This window comes from Lithobates pipiens, unplaced genomic scaffold (genome assembly GCF_037356315.1).
Source record: "Lithobates pipiens isolate NorthernLeopardFrog02 unplaced genomic scaffold, aLitPip1_a1.2 Scaffold_1, whole genome shotgun sequence".
In the NCBI taxonomy this organism is placed as follows: Eukaryota; Metazoa; Chordata; class Amphibia; order Anura; family Ranidae; genus Lithobates; species Lithobates pipiens.
The window spans coordinates 97131559-97144248 of NW_027507685.1; positions in this window are offsets into that span (position 1 = coordinate 97131559).

Here is a 12690-nt window from a genome sequence, read left to right on the forward strand (position 1 = left end):
AGGCGAAACCTAATTTTGCTGCCCCCCTGGCTCCACCCCTGATCCCACCCCCTTTCCCCTGCCCATGTAAACCGCACTTTTTAAATGAAGAACCCATCAAAGGCAGCCTCTCCAGCACCCATCAAATGCAGCCTCTCCAGCGCCCATCAAATGCAACCTGTCCAACGCCCATCAAATGCAGCCTCACCAGCACCCATCAAATGCAGCCTCTCCAGCGCCCATCAAATGCAGCCTCACCAGCGCCCATCAAATGCAGCCTCTCCAGCGTCCATCAAATGCAGCCTCTCCAGCGCCCATCAAATGCAGCCTCACCAGCGCCCATCAATGTAGCTTCACCAGCGCCCATCAAATGCAGCCTACTAGCCAATCAATGTAGCTTCACCAGCACCCATCAAATGCAGCCTCTCCAGCGCCCATCAAATGCAGCCTCACCAGCACCCATCAAATGCAGCCTCACCAGCACCCATCAAATGCAGCCTCACCAGCGCCCATCAATGTAGCTTCACCAGCGCCCATCAAATGCAGCCTACTAGCCCATCAATGAATGTTTTCTTGCTTCCATTCATGCGGTAGATTGGATACAGACACAGTCCCCTGCCACCGCTGCGCCTCTGACACCATGTGCGAACAGAGCTGTGGCTGCCTGCTGATGCTGAGACTTAGTTGCTTGCTGCAGAGAGAAGAGAGTAGGAACACCAGTGGCCGGGCGCCTGGAGCAGCAGGGCACCCTAGGCGGCTGCCTAGTTTGCCTAGTGGTAGCACTGGCCCTGATCCCAATGCAGGTAAACACCGCCACCCACGGGGCGTACGGTTATGCACAACCCGTGTGAAGGAGGCCAAAGGCCACAGGAGCTTCAACATGCCTCATTTTTTTAAATAGGCTGCCAGCAAACCAAACACCATACCTACAGCATTTTTATTTATTTTTTTTGAACGCAGCAAATGTGGAAAAAATTGCCTTTTATATTTCATATGCAATATTGGTGCAGCATTGATTTTGTATGATATTTTAGGTTTACTGCCGTTGTGTGTGTGTATATATATATATATATATATATATATATATATATATATATATATATATATACACACTTTTTTTTTTTATATTAACATAATATCAGTTTACTGAGCACTTAGGATAATTTTCAAGCAATTTTTTTTTTATTGTTTTTTTTTTTATTCCGGTAATTTTTTATTAAACTTTGTTTGTTTTTCATTCACAAACACAACTAGAACAGAAGTTAAAATAAAATACAAAAAAAAAAACAACATACGGCTTTGAAATGTGCACATCACAGGTATAAGTAACGTTAACCACCTCAATACCGGCCACAAATAGAGCTTTCTTTTGGTGGTATTTAATCACTGCGCTTTTCATTTTTTCCTAAACAAATAAAAAAAAGACCTAAAATTTTGAAAAAAAAAGGTTTTCTTTTGTTTCTGTTATAAAAATTTGTAAATAAGTACGTTTTCTCCTTCGCTGATGGGTACTGATAAGGCGGCACCAATGAGGTGGCACTGGCGGGCACTGATAGGTGGCACTGATATGCCGCACTGATGGGCATTGATAGGCGGTACTGATGGTCACTCATGGTTGACACTGATAGGCAACACGAATGGGCACTGACAGGCTGCACTGATTGGTACTTATGAGTGGCACTGATAGGCGGCACTGCTGGGCACTGATAGATGGCATTGATAGGAATCACTGATGGCACTGGCAAGCATTGAGAATGGGCAGTGATAGGCAGCTGCCTGGGCACTGACTGGCATTTGCCTGGTGGTCTAGGGTGGCATATGCGCTGGCAGGATGTTAAAAAATAGTCATGTAAGCAGCATCTTTGGGGAGGTGTATACCGCTCCTCCACCACTCCTGCCCATTGAAATGAATGGGTAGCGCTGCCGAAGCGCCTGCAAAGCCCCGCTAGTGGCTGAAAAGCACCGCTAAAATTATGGTAAAGCGCCGCTAAAACTAGCAGCATTTTACCATCAACGGCAACCCGCTCCAGTGTGAAAGTAGCCTTAAGCAATAAGCCTATCACCTTGCCTAGGACTTTCTTCTCAACCCTCAACAGACTGTTTATACAATACGCATGGAGTGAGAAATGCCCCCAGCTGGCCCTCCGCACGATACAATGCCCCAAAGCAAGGGGGTGTATGGGGGTCCTGAGAGTTTGCAGATATTATGAGGCTATAGCTCTACAGGGCATTCTGGACTGGTATCACAACGTCCCTCTTAAACTGTGGATTCCACTTGATAAATTCCTGGCTGACCAGAACCTGTCACGTGCCCCCTGGGTCTCCCGGGAGAACAGGGGTCTTTCGGCACTGGTCTCTCCCATGCTCTGACTATCTTGGACGCCTTGAATATGAAGGGTAAGCTCGCTCCCCTGACTTCCCCCTTGGCGCCCCTATGTGGCTTCCCCTGGTTCACTCCAGGGGAACATCTATCTTTCTTCCGTGCGTGGGCAGCAGATGGAGAGTCCAGATGTGATAGATTTGTTAAGGACCAAGTCATGTTGCCATTGGCCACACTGAGGGAACAATTTGGCCCCTTCCCCATGGATGAGTTGTGCTATAGACAGCTTTGGCACTTTATTAATAGCCTACCCCAGGGGGTCCGTTCCCCTACCTTGGCATCACCCTTTGAACACTTATGTATGTCAACCTTTGTTATCCCCTATGCAACATCAGTACTCTATGAATTGCTGCAATCTATACATGTTGGGGGAAACCGGGATTCACTGGGGAGAGGGACCTTCAGCATGTCTTCACCGAACCCCAGTTGGACCATCTTTATCGCCTAACGCACCCAAGCACAGTAGATACCAAAATACAGGAGAATAGCTATAAAGTACTGACTAGGTGTTATAGAGTTCCTTCTAAAGCCAAGATTTACCAGTCTCTCTCAGCCGTATGTTGGAGGGAATGTGGTCTGAGAGGCTCATTCCTCCACATCTGGTGGGAATGCCCCAAGTTAAGACCCTACTGGCTAGACATCCACGATCAGATCAAGATCATCTTAGATCTGGAGCTCCAGGATTCCCCATTGCAATCTTTACTGCAGTTCCCTGCCATTCCCCTCGGTCAATACCGTAAGTCAATATTGCCTCATTTTTTTAATGCAGCCAAAGGCTAATCCCGTTATATTGGAACATGCCTCATATACCCACATGTACCGAATGGATAACTCTGATCAACAATATCATGGCTGCAGAGGAATGGATGGTGAAGTGTAAAGACAGATATGAGAAGTTTTACTCAATCTGGACTACATGGATACACTATACCAATCTGGTTGGGGTGCCTGCCCTGGATTCTTCTCAGGCTGAAGACCCCCCCCCCCCCCCCCGATTGATGGGATTGGCCCAGGGAGGCACCGGGCGGCTCTATATGGAAAGCAGAAACACGGACGAGCTCTGACAAACCTAACACAGCTTAACCACTTTCAGACCGGACCATTTTGCTGGTAAATGACCAGAGGTCTTTTTACACTTTGGCACTGCGCTGCTTTAACTGGTAATTGCGCGGTCATGCAATGTTGTACCCAAACAAAATTTGCGTCCTTTTCTTCCCACAAATAGAGCTTTCTTTTGATGGTATTTGATTGCCTCTGCGATTTTTATTTTTTGCGATATAAACGTAAAAAGACCGCAAATTTTGAAAAAAAATGATATTTTCTACTTTTTGTTATTAGAAAAATCCAATAAACTCAATTTTAGTCATACATTTAGGCCAAAATGTATTCAGCCACATGTCTTTGGTAAAAAAAAAGTCAATAATTGTATATTTATTGGTTTGCGCAAAAATTGTCACATCTACAAACTAAGGTACGTTTTCTGGAATTTACGCAGCTTTTAGTTTACGACTGCCTATCTCATTTCTTGAGGTGCTAAAATGACAGGGCAGTACAAAACCCCCCCAAATGACCCCATTTTGGAAAGTAGACCCCCTAAGGAAATTGATAAGAAGCATGTTGAGCCCATTGAATATTTTATTTTTTTGCCTCAAGCGATTGAATAATGACAAAAAAAAATTTTTTTTTTTTTTACACAAAGTTGTCACTAAATGATATATTGCTCACACATGCTATGGGCGTATGTGAAATGACACCCCAAAATAAATTCTGCTGCTTCTCCTGAGTACGGGGATACCACATATGTGGGACTTTTTGGGAGCCTAGCCGCGTACGGGGCCCCGAAAACCAAGCACCGCCTTCAGGCTTTCTAAGGGCGTAAATTTTTGAGTTCACTTCTCACTACCTATTACAGTTTTGAAGGCCATAAAATGCCAAGATGGCACAAAACCCCCACAAATGACCCCATTTTAGAAAGTAGACACCCCAAGCTATTTGCTGAGAGGCATGTTGAGTTCATGGAATATTTTATATTTTGCCACAAGTTGCGGGAAAATTACAAACTTTTTTTTTTTTTTTTTTTTCACAAAGTTGTCACTAAATGATATATTTCTCATGCATGCCATGGGCATATGTGAAATGACACCCCAAAATAAATTCTGCTTCTTCTCCTGAGTACGGGGATACCACATATGTGGGACTTTTTGGGAGCCTAGCCGCGTACGGGGCCCCGAAAACCAAGCACCGCCTTCAGGCTTTCTAAGGGCGTAAATTTTTGAGTTCACTTCTCACTACCTATTACAGTTTTGAAGGCCATAAAATGCCAAGATGGCACAAAACCCCCACAAATGACCCCATTTTAGAAAGTAGACACCCCAAGCTATTTGCTTAGAGGCATGTTGAGTCCATGGAATATATTATATTTTGCCACAAGTTGCGGGAAAATTACAAACTTTTTTTTTTTTTTTTTTTTTCACAAAGTTGTCACTAAATGATATATTGCTCACGCATGCCATGGGCATATGTGAAATGACACCCCAAAATAAATTCTGCTGCTTCTCCTGAGTACGGGGATACCACATATGTGGGACTTTTTGGGAGCCTAGCCGCGTACGGGGCCCCGAAAACCAAGCACCGCCTTCAGGCTTTCTAAGGGCGTTACAGTTTTGAAGGCCATAAAATGCCAAGATGGCACAAACCCCCCCCAAATGACCCCATTTTGGAAAGTAGACACCCCTAAATTTAGGGGTACACTAGTGAGACTAGGTAATAAATGGCGGGTGCCCTGAAACTATAAAAAAATAACTAACCAACCAGCATCACCTGTAACAGTTATATGGTGATCACTGGTGAAAGGGTTAACTAGGGGGCAATCAGGGGGCTTTATGCGGTAGTATATGGGGGTCCCTGGCGCTATAAAAAGCTGCGGCGAACCTAAATACCTACCTGCCTAACTAGCGTCACCTGTGACACTAATACGGCGATCAGAAAAACGATCGCTTATTAGGCTGGGTTCACACTGGAGCGATGCGGAAACGCCGCGAATCCGCGGCGGGTTCCCGCATCGCATGCCTCCCGGCGGCAGTTCACACTGCCCTATGCGAACTGCTGGGAGTGTCAGTGAAATGTTACTGACACCCCCAGATCAGTTCGCATATCGCAGTGCGATCTGCAAACTCGGATCGCATGGTGTGAACACCCATGCGATCCGATTCTGCTGCGGGCCAAAAAAAGGGTCCCGTGCGAATTTGCGGCGGGTGCGGCGGGTGTGGCGGGTGCGGCGAATGGCTGAACTCGAATCGCACAGAGATCGGATGTGATTTGCACTGCAGTGCGGTGCGAATCACATTCGTTCTCATAAACCGCTGCAATGTGAACCCAGCCTTAGTGACACTGGTGACGGGGGGTGATCACGGGGTTAAACCTTTATTGGGGGGGTTAGGGGGGTACATTAGAACTAAAGGGGGCTAACCCTAACTGCCCTAACATTTATTACAGTCACAAATGACACCAATGCAAAAAAAAAATAAAAAAATGACATTGGTGTCACTGTGACTGGGGGGCAGGGGTAATTGGGGGGTGATCGGGGGGTAAAGGGGGGGTGTGAGTGTGCCTGGCATGTTCTACTGTGTGTGTAGAGTGTTGGTGCAACTCACCGATCCGCTCTCCTCCGTGTCGGAACGAAAAATACCGACACGGAGGAGAGAATACATCACTTCCTCTCCTGTGTTTACATTACAGGAGAGGAAGTGATGTCACGGGGGATTTCTATTCGTCGGGAGCGATCGCGAGGGGGTGGCCATGAATGAATGGCCGTCCCCTCGTCCGGGATCGCTCCCGAACGAATACCGACCGCCGCAGGCACCAGGCGGGGGCCCGATCGGGCCCCCGACCCGCGGGAGGCAAGGGACGTACATGTAAGCCCTTATGCCTGCCCGTGCCATTCTGCCGACGTACATCGGCGTGCGGCGGTCGGCAACTGGTTAAGTCGGTTTACTATGCTAAGAGGTGTAACACTCCCCCTTTTTACCTTTTGTTTTCAGTTTGGTATGTTCTTATTTCTATCAAGATTTATGTTTTGGCTCTTCGTCTGGTCCGGGCACCATGGATCACTGTTGGATCCGTGCTTCTGTTTGAGGGCCTTTGCCCTCCTCAGCGATGTCCCATATGGGAGCAATAGGAGAGATTCATAGATGTGTGAATTCATATGAAGTGATGGTTATATGATGATAAACATTCATCCGGACACATTTCCTCATGTGCGTATATCCATGATTAATATGTGAAATTGTTTAACCAGAAAGAAGCCTTCTATGCAATACCCTTTGTACCTTGTATATGTTGTACTTTGTCTATTTGTATGCTGTTCATTGAAATATTCTTAAAGATTACATAAAAAAAAAAAAAAAAAAAAAAATGCTGATAGAATAAAATTTAAACCAAAAGGAATGTGTTGTATGTATTTTGTTAAGCACTTTTGAATAACAGGAGTTTTTGTACTCACCGTAAAATCCTTTTCTCTGCAATTCACCGACCGAGACAGCTCCTCTCTGTACAAAGTGGGTTTGTTAGCCTGCCACTAGGAGAAACTAGGCAAAATTGTAACACAATACACAGAATTGTCAGTTCCGCCCCGGGGGACGGACCCTGTGCTAACAACCCTCCCTGCTGCCACAGCAGCTTCAGTACGTCAACAAGCAGTATAACGTAGAGAAAAGGAGGGGTGGGTGCTGTGTTGGTCGGTGAATTACAGAGAAATGGATTTTACGGTGAGTACAAAAAAATCCTGTTTTCTCTTATATTCACCGACCGACACAGCTCCTCTCTGTACAAAGTGGGATGTCCCCAAGCAGTGCCAAACGAGGGGTGGGAAAAACAGCATAAAAATTTCATCCACCATGGCAGTGGGAACTAGTGAAACTTTACCCATAAAAACAACAGTGCGTGGAAAAACCACCACAAAAATCCGGGTACCCTCGACCGGAGTAATTACACAAAAACCGCATCAAACTATGGAAGTAATGCAACAGTGCACTTAGCATAACAGTACTGTGTTTTTACTGAAAAAACAGAAAAAAAGGCTATTTGCATATTCCAACGCAACTACACGGCCGCCTGCAAGGCTTTACGGCCAAAACAGGCATCAGCCGATGCACCGACATCTACCTTATAAAACTTGGTAAACATGTTGTCAGGACGCGCGTTCGTGCCGCGGGTCGTCGCGGGCACGAGCGTCTTCCGACGCGCGCGGGTGCACGTCGTTCGTATGTGCGCGCGGTACACGCACGCACAGGCGAGCGTTAGCACGGTTGGCGCCAGTGGCCCTTTTTTAAGGCACAGCTGCAGGGGCTCTGTGTTGTCTCGTCTGCAGCTTGTACCCGAAGTTACCTGCTATTCTGCCTGAACCCTATCTGATACCCGACCCGGCTCCGTCTGACCTTGCTGATCTCTCCTGCTCCGACCCCGGCTTGTTTGACCCTTCTTGGACTGATTCTTGTTGCCGAACCTCTGCTTGTTACCTGATTCCTCTGCTGGCTCCTGCTTGCTTCTGTGTCTGCTACCTCTTCATCCAGAGATCCATCCATCCCGATTCCACGGTCCGTGGCCTTCTCCCAGCTGCCTTCTTGCTACAGAGAGCTCCTGCTCCAGAGGATCCTCATCTACCTAGCATCTGCTGCTGCACCTGGCTGGACTCTCCTACCCTGCTTCGCTCCGGTCTCCCTGTTCCCATTCCAGAGAGACTAGAACCAGAGCCGTAAGAGAGGTCCCCTTCCACTAAGTCAGACTCACTATCTGAAGACCCTAACACATGTGGACAGACGACCAGGTCGCCGCCTTACACACTTGAGCGACAGACGCTTGGTGTCGGAAGGCCCAAGACGTGCCAGTTGCCCTTGTGGAGTGGGCCGTGACCAGAAAGGGGGGCACCTGCCCCTTCAAAGTGTAGGCATGTACTACGATCTGTCTGATCCACCTAGAAATGGTAGCCGACGAGACCGCCATGCCTTTCTTTGGACCAGCCACCGAGACAAACAGCGAGACTGACTTCTGAAAAGGAGCAGTGACAGACAAATACACCTTCAGAGCCCGAACCACGTCCAAAGCGTGAAGGGCCACCTCCTTAGGGTGCTTCGGCTTAGGACACAGGGATGATAACACAATGTCCTTGTTGATTTAAAAAGCCGATACTACCTTTGGTAGAAAAGACAGTTGCGGACGCAACACCACCTTATCCTTGTGGATAACCAGATAGGGCAACTTGCAAGACAAGGCCGCTAGCTCCGAAACCCTCCTGGCCGATGTGATGGCCACAAGAAAAACTACTTTCTGAGAAAGAGTCAAAAGGGGAATCTCCCGGATATTTTCAAACAGCGGTTTCTGAAGCGCCGACAATACCAGGTTCAAATCCCAGGGGGGTAACAGTGGGCGCAACGGAGGGACCACACGATGAACCCCCTGAACAAAGGTACTCACCAGTGAGTGAGACGCCAGGGGCCGCTGAAAAAGGACAGCCAAAGCTGAAATTTGCCCTTTAATGGTGCTTAAAGCCAACTTCTGGTCCACTCCTTGCTGAAGAAACAACAGGATCCTGGATATGGAAAAAGAGTGTGGAGGCCAACCCCTCTCCTTACACATGGAGATGTAGGCCTTCCAGACACAATGATAGATCTTCTGTGAGGAAGATTTTCGTACTTTCAACATAGTCGAGATCACCGAGTCCAACAGACCCCGGCCCCTCAACACCTGGCGCTCAATAGCCATGCCGTTAAAGCCAGCGATGGTAAAGCAGGATGGAGAATTGGACCTTGAGACAAAATGTCTTCTCACAACGGCAACCGCCAGGGAGCGTCTGCCACCAGGCATACCAGATCCGTGTAACAAGGGGGCTGAGGTCAATCTGGAGCAACCAGTGTCACTGGGATCCCTTCGGCTTCCACTCTGCAAAGCAGACATGGTAATAGTTTTAGCGGAGGAAAGGCATATATCAGCTGGTACTGATTCTCACAGAGCCACCAGTGTGTCTGACACGTCTGCCCACGGATCTCTTGTCCTGGACACGAATCTTGGTACCTTCCCATTGAGACGGGAGGCCAGAAGATCCACGTCTGGTGTGCCCCACCTCAGGCACAGTAACCTAAACACTTCTGGATGCAACTCCCATTCTCCTGGATTCAGCATCTGGCGACTCAAATAGTCCGCCTGCCAGTTCTCCACTCCGGGAATGTAAATGGCTGACAGGGCCGGTACGTGTCGCTCTGCCCACCGAAGTATGTGAGTGGCCTCCCGAGCCGCGGCTGAGCTTCTTGTCCCCCCTTGGTGATTGACATATGCCACCGCAGTGGCATTGTCTGACTGGATCCTGATCGGACGTCCTTTTAGTCTCATGGACCATGTGGAGAGGCACAGCCTGATCACCCTCAATTCAAGCAGGTTGATCGGCAACCTGGATTCTTCTGCTGACCAGAGGCCCTGAGCCGACTGAACGCCCATCACTCCACCCCAGCCGGATAGGCTGGCGTCCGTTGTAATCACTGTCCATTGTAGAGGTAGGAACGACTTTCTTGACTGGATCACCGGGGATCTCAGCCACCATATCAGGGAGTCTCTGACTGACTGTCTCACCTGGATCGAACGATCCAGGGACAACGGAGATTTGTCCCATTTGGACAAAATCTCTTTCTGCAGGACTCTGGTGTGGAACTGGGCATACGGCACGGCCTCGAAGGCGGCCACCATGAGTCCCAGGACTCGCATGCAAAAGCAAAGTGACGACCGCTCGCGGTTCCTCAGCAGTTTTACTGTGGACCTGAGAGTCTGTACTTTGTCTGAAGGGAGAAAGACTCTCGCTTCCTTGGAGTCCAACAGCAAGCCTAGGTACTCCAGACGCTGGGTCGGTACAACCACCAACTTCTTTAGGTTCAACATCCACCCAAATTCTTGCAAAGTCTGCATGGTGATCGCAACATCCTCTTCTAACTCTGAGGCGGAAGATGCTCTCAGGAGGAGATCATCTAGATATCCTATGATCGGGCTGTCGCAGCAATACCAAAACTGGAGCCAGTACCTTGGTAAAGACTCGGGGGGCTGATGCCAGACCAAATGGTAGAGCCACAAACTGATAGTGAGCTTCCCCAACTGCAAATCGTAGAAACTTTTGATGCCGCAGACTTATGGGTATGTGCAGGTACGCATCCTGGATGTCCAAAGACGCCAGGAAGTCCCCCTGATGGAGTGCAGCGACTACCGAGCAAACTGATTCCATTTTGAACCTCTGTACTTTTACAAAGTGATTGAGGGCTTTTAGGTCCAAAATTGGACGTACCCCTTCCTTCTTGGGGACTACAAATAGATTTGAATAGAACCCCTGGAAGCGTTCCGAATCCAGAACTGGTACCACCACCCCTCAACTCAGCAAGTCCCTTACTACCCCCAACAGGACCTCCCGGCAAGCCGGTGCTATGGGTATGCTGGAGGGAAAGAATATTGTCTGTGGCAAAGAGAGGAACTCTATCTTGTAGCCTGAGGAAATCAGATCGCAAACCCATCGGTCAGACAGTCGGGAAGACCACCTAGCTTCAAACTCCCGAAGACGACCTCCACCCGAGACATGGGTGGGGGTAAACCTTCATGCGGTAGCACCTTATGTCGCAGGTTTGCGATGCCAGGGACGCTTTTGTCCGTCCGTGGCCGTCCTGTTGGGCTGGGGACGCTTCGCCGAATCCCCAGTCGGACGAAAAAGCCATTTGTGCATGGAAAAAGAGGGCCCTTGCCTGTGGCGTGGCTCCTTAGGCTTCCTGGCTTGTGGGAGTAGGGTACTCTTACCCCCGGTGGCATTTTTAATAATGTCATCCAATGAGGCTCCAAAGAGCCGGTCGCCAAGGAAGGGAAGATCCGTCAGGCTGTAGATGAACTTGTCAAAATAAGTCAAATACGGGAACACCTTAGGTGAACGTGCTGGCTTGCGGGACCCAAAAGGGACCGATACATCAACAGAGGGATCCGCTGGCTCCTGGATCTTCAGGGTATCACGCACAGCTGTGATTAGTGCTCCAACAAGCGCTTTGTCACGCCCGGACCCGGACTGGGAATCATCCTCGCTGTCTGAATGGTCCTGGTCAGCTTCATCTGATAGGTCAGAACAGGGGTCACCAGCCGCAGCAGGGCCCGAGTCTGCATCAGAGCTCTTCCCAAAGGACGGGGGGGTGGAAGGGGCCTTTTTAGTGCACCTTTCCTTCCACGCACCGCCTACATTTTAGCAACAAATGAATTAAGGACCGCCGTCAGGGTGTCCATGGGCACAGCGCCATCCGCAGGTGACCCGGTTGCAATAGCCTGGATTTCGGGAGAAGAAACACCAGTTTCTGAAGCCATGCTGACCCTACCCTGTCTGTCACTTAAAAGGGGACTTAGGACAGTGAAGGTCCCAGCCCCCTGCTGCCGCTGGCTGGGGGGGCTCCTAGCGCCAGACTCACCACCTTGTGAGGCGTTCTGTGTCGGTTACTAGCCGTGCCTGTAGTGCCCAGGAGGTTACCCAAGTGCAGAGTGAAGAGGCTGTGTCGGCAGCAGCAGTAGATATGAGCCCTGAAACGATCTGCAGAGCTTGCTCAAGCATTCAGGGAATGGCCGCTCAGCATCCTGTATACACAGGAACCACAGGAAACAGCATGTGATAGCACATGGCATGCTATCACTAGAGAGCTGCGGTGAAAAAAAGTGCTCAGTCCTCAAGAAAATGTCCGCCAATGATCTGAATAGGAAAAACCTACAGAAAATGGCCGCTGAAGCTCACAAGGGGAACCTGCTCTGCCCTCAGCCAAAATGGCCGCCAGACAGCGCCATGCAGTGAAGAATGAAACCCACAGCACAGAACAGTGCTGGCCCAAACACAGCAAAATACCCCCACAGGCACCTTTTTGGGACCCCCCACACCGGAACCAGGACCATCGCTAGCCGCACAGACTCCATGCAGGTGAGAGACCCAGCAAGCCCCTGTACACACACCGCTCAGCAGATACCGGGGCGGGGGGTAAGGAGGGAAGATAGGGACGTGGGAGAGAAGAGAAAGAGGTGAAGTGGCCCCCGAATCGACCTCCCAGGGAATACCCAGCTGCTCAACCCCACCGAAGCAGGGAGAGCCGTACTTACCAGTCCTGAAGAGCTGGGAGACATTCCATCACAGACCCACTCCTGCACAGTTACAGGGTGGCTGCTGGCCTTGGTATACTGTGATCCGGACATCAGTAGCCCGGTCATATGTATACCCCAGTGCATTGAAGCTCACCGACCACCTCTGGAGCTGAGATATGTCATGGCCTGCCGAGCCGCAGCTGCGA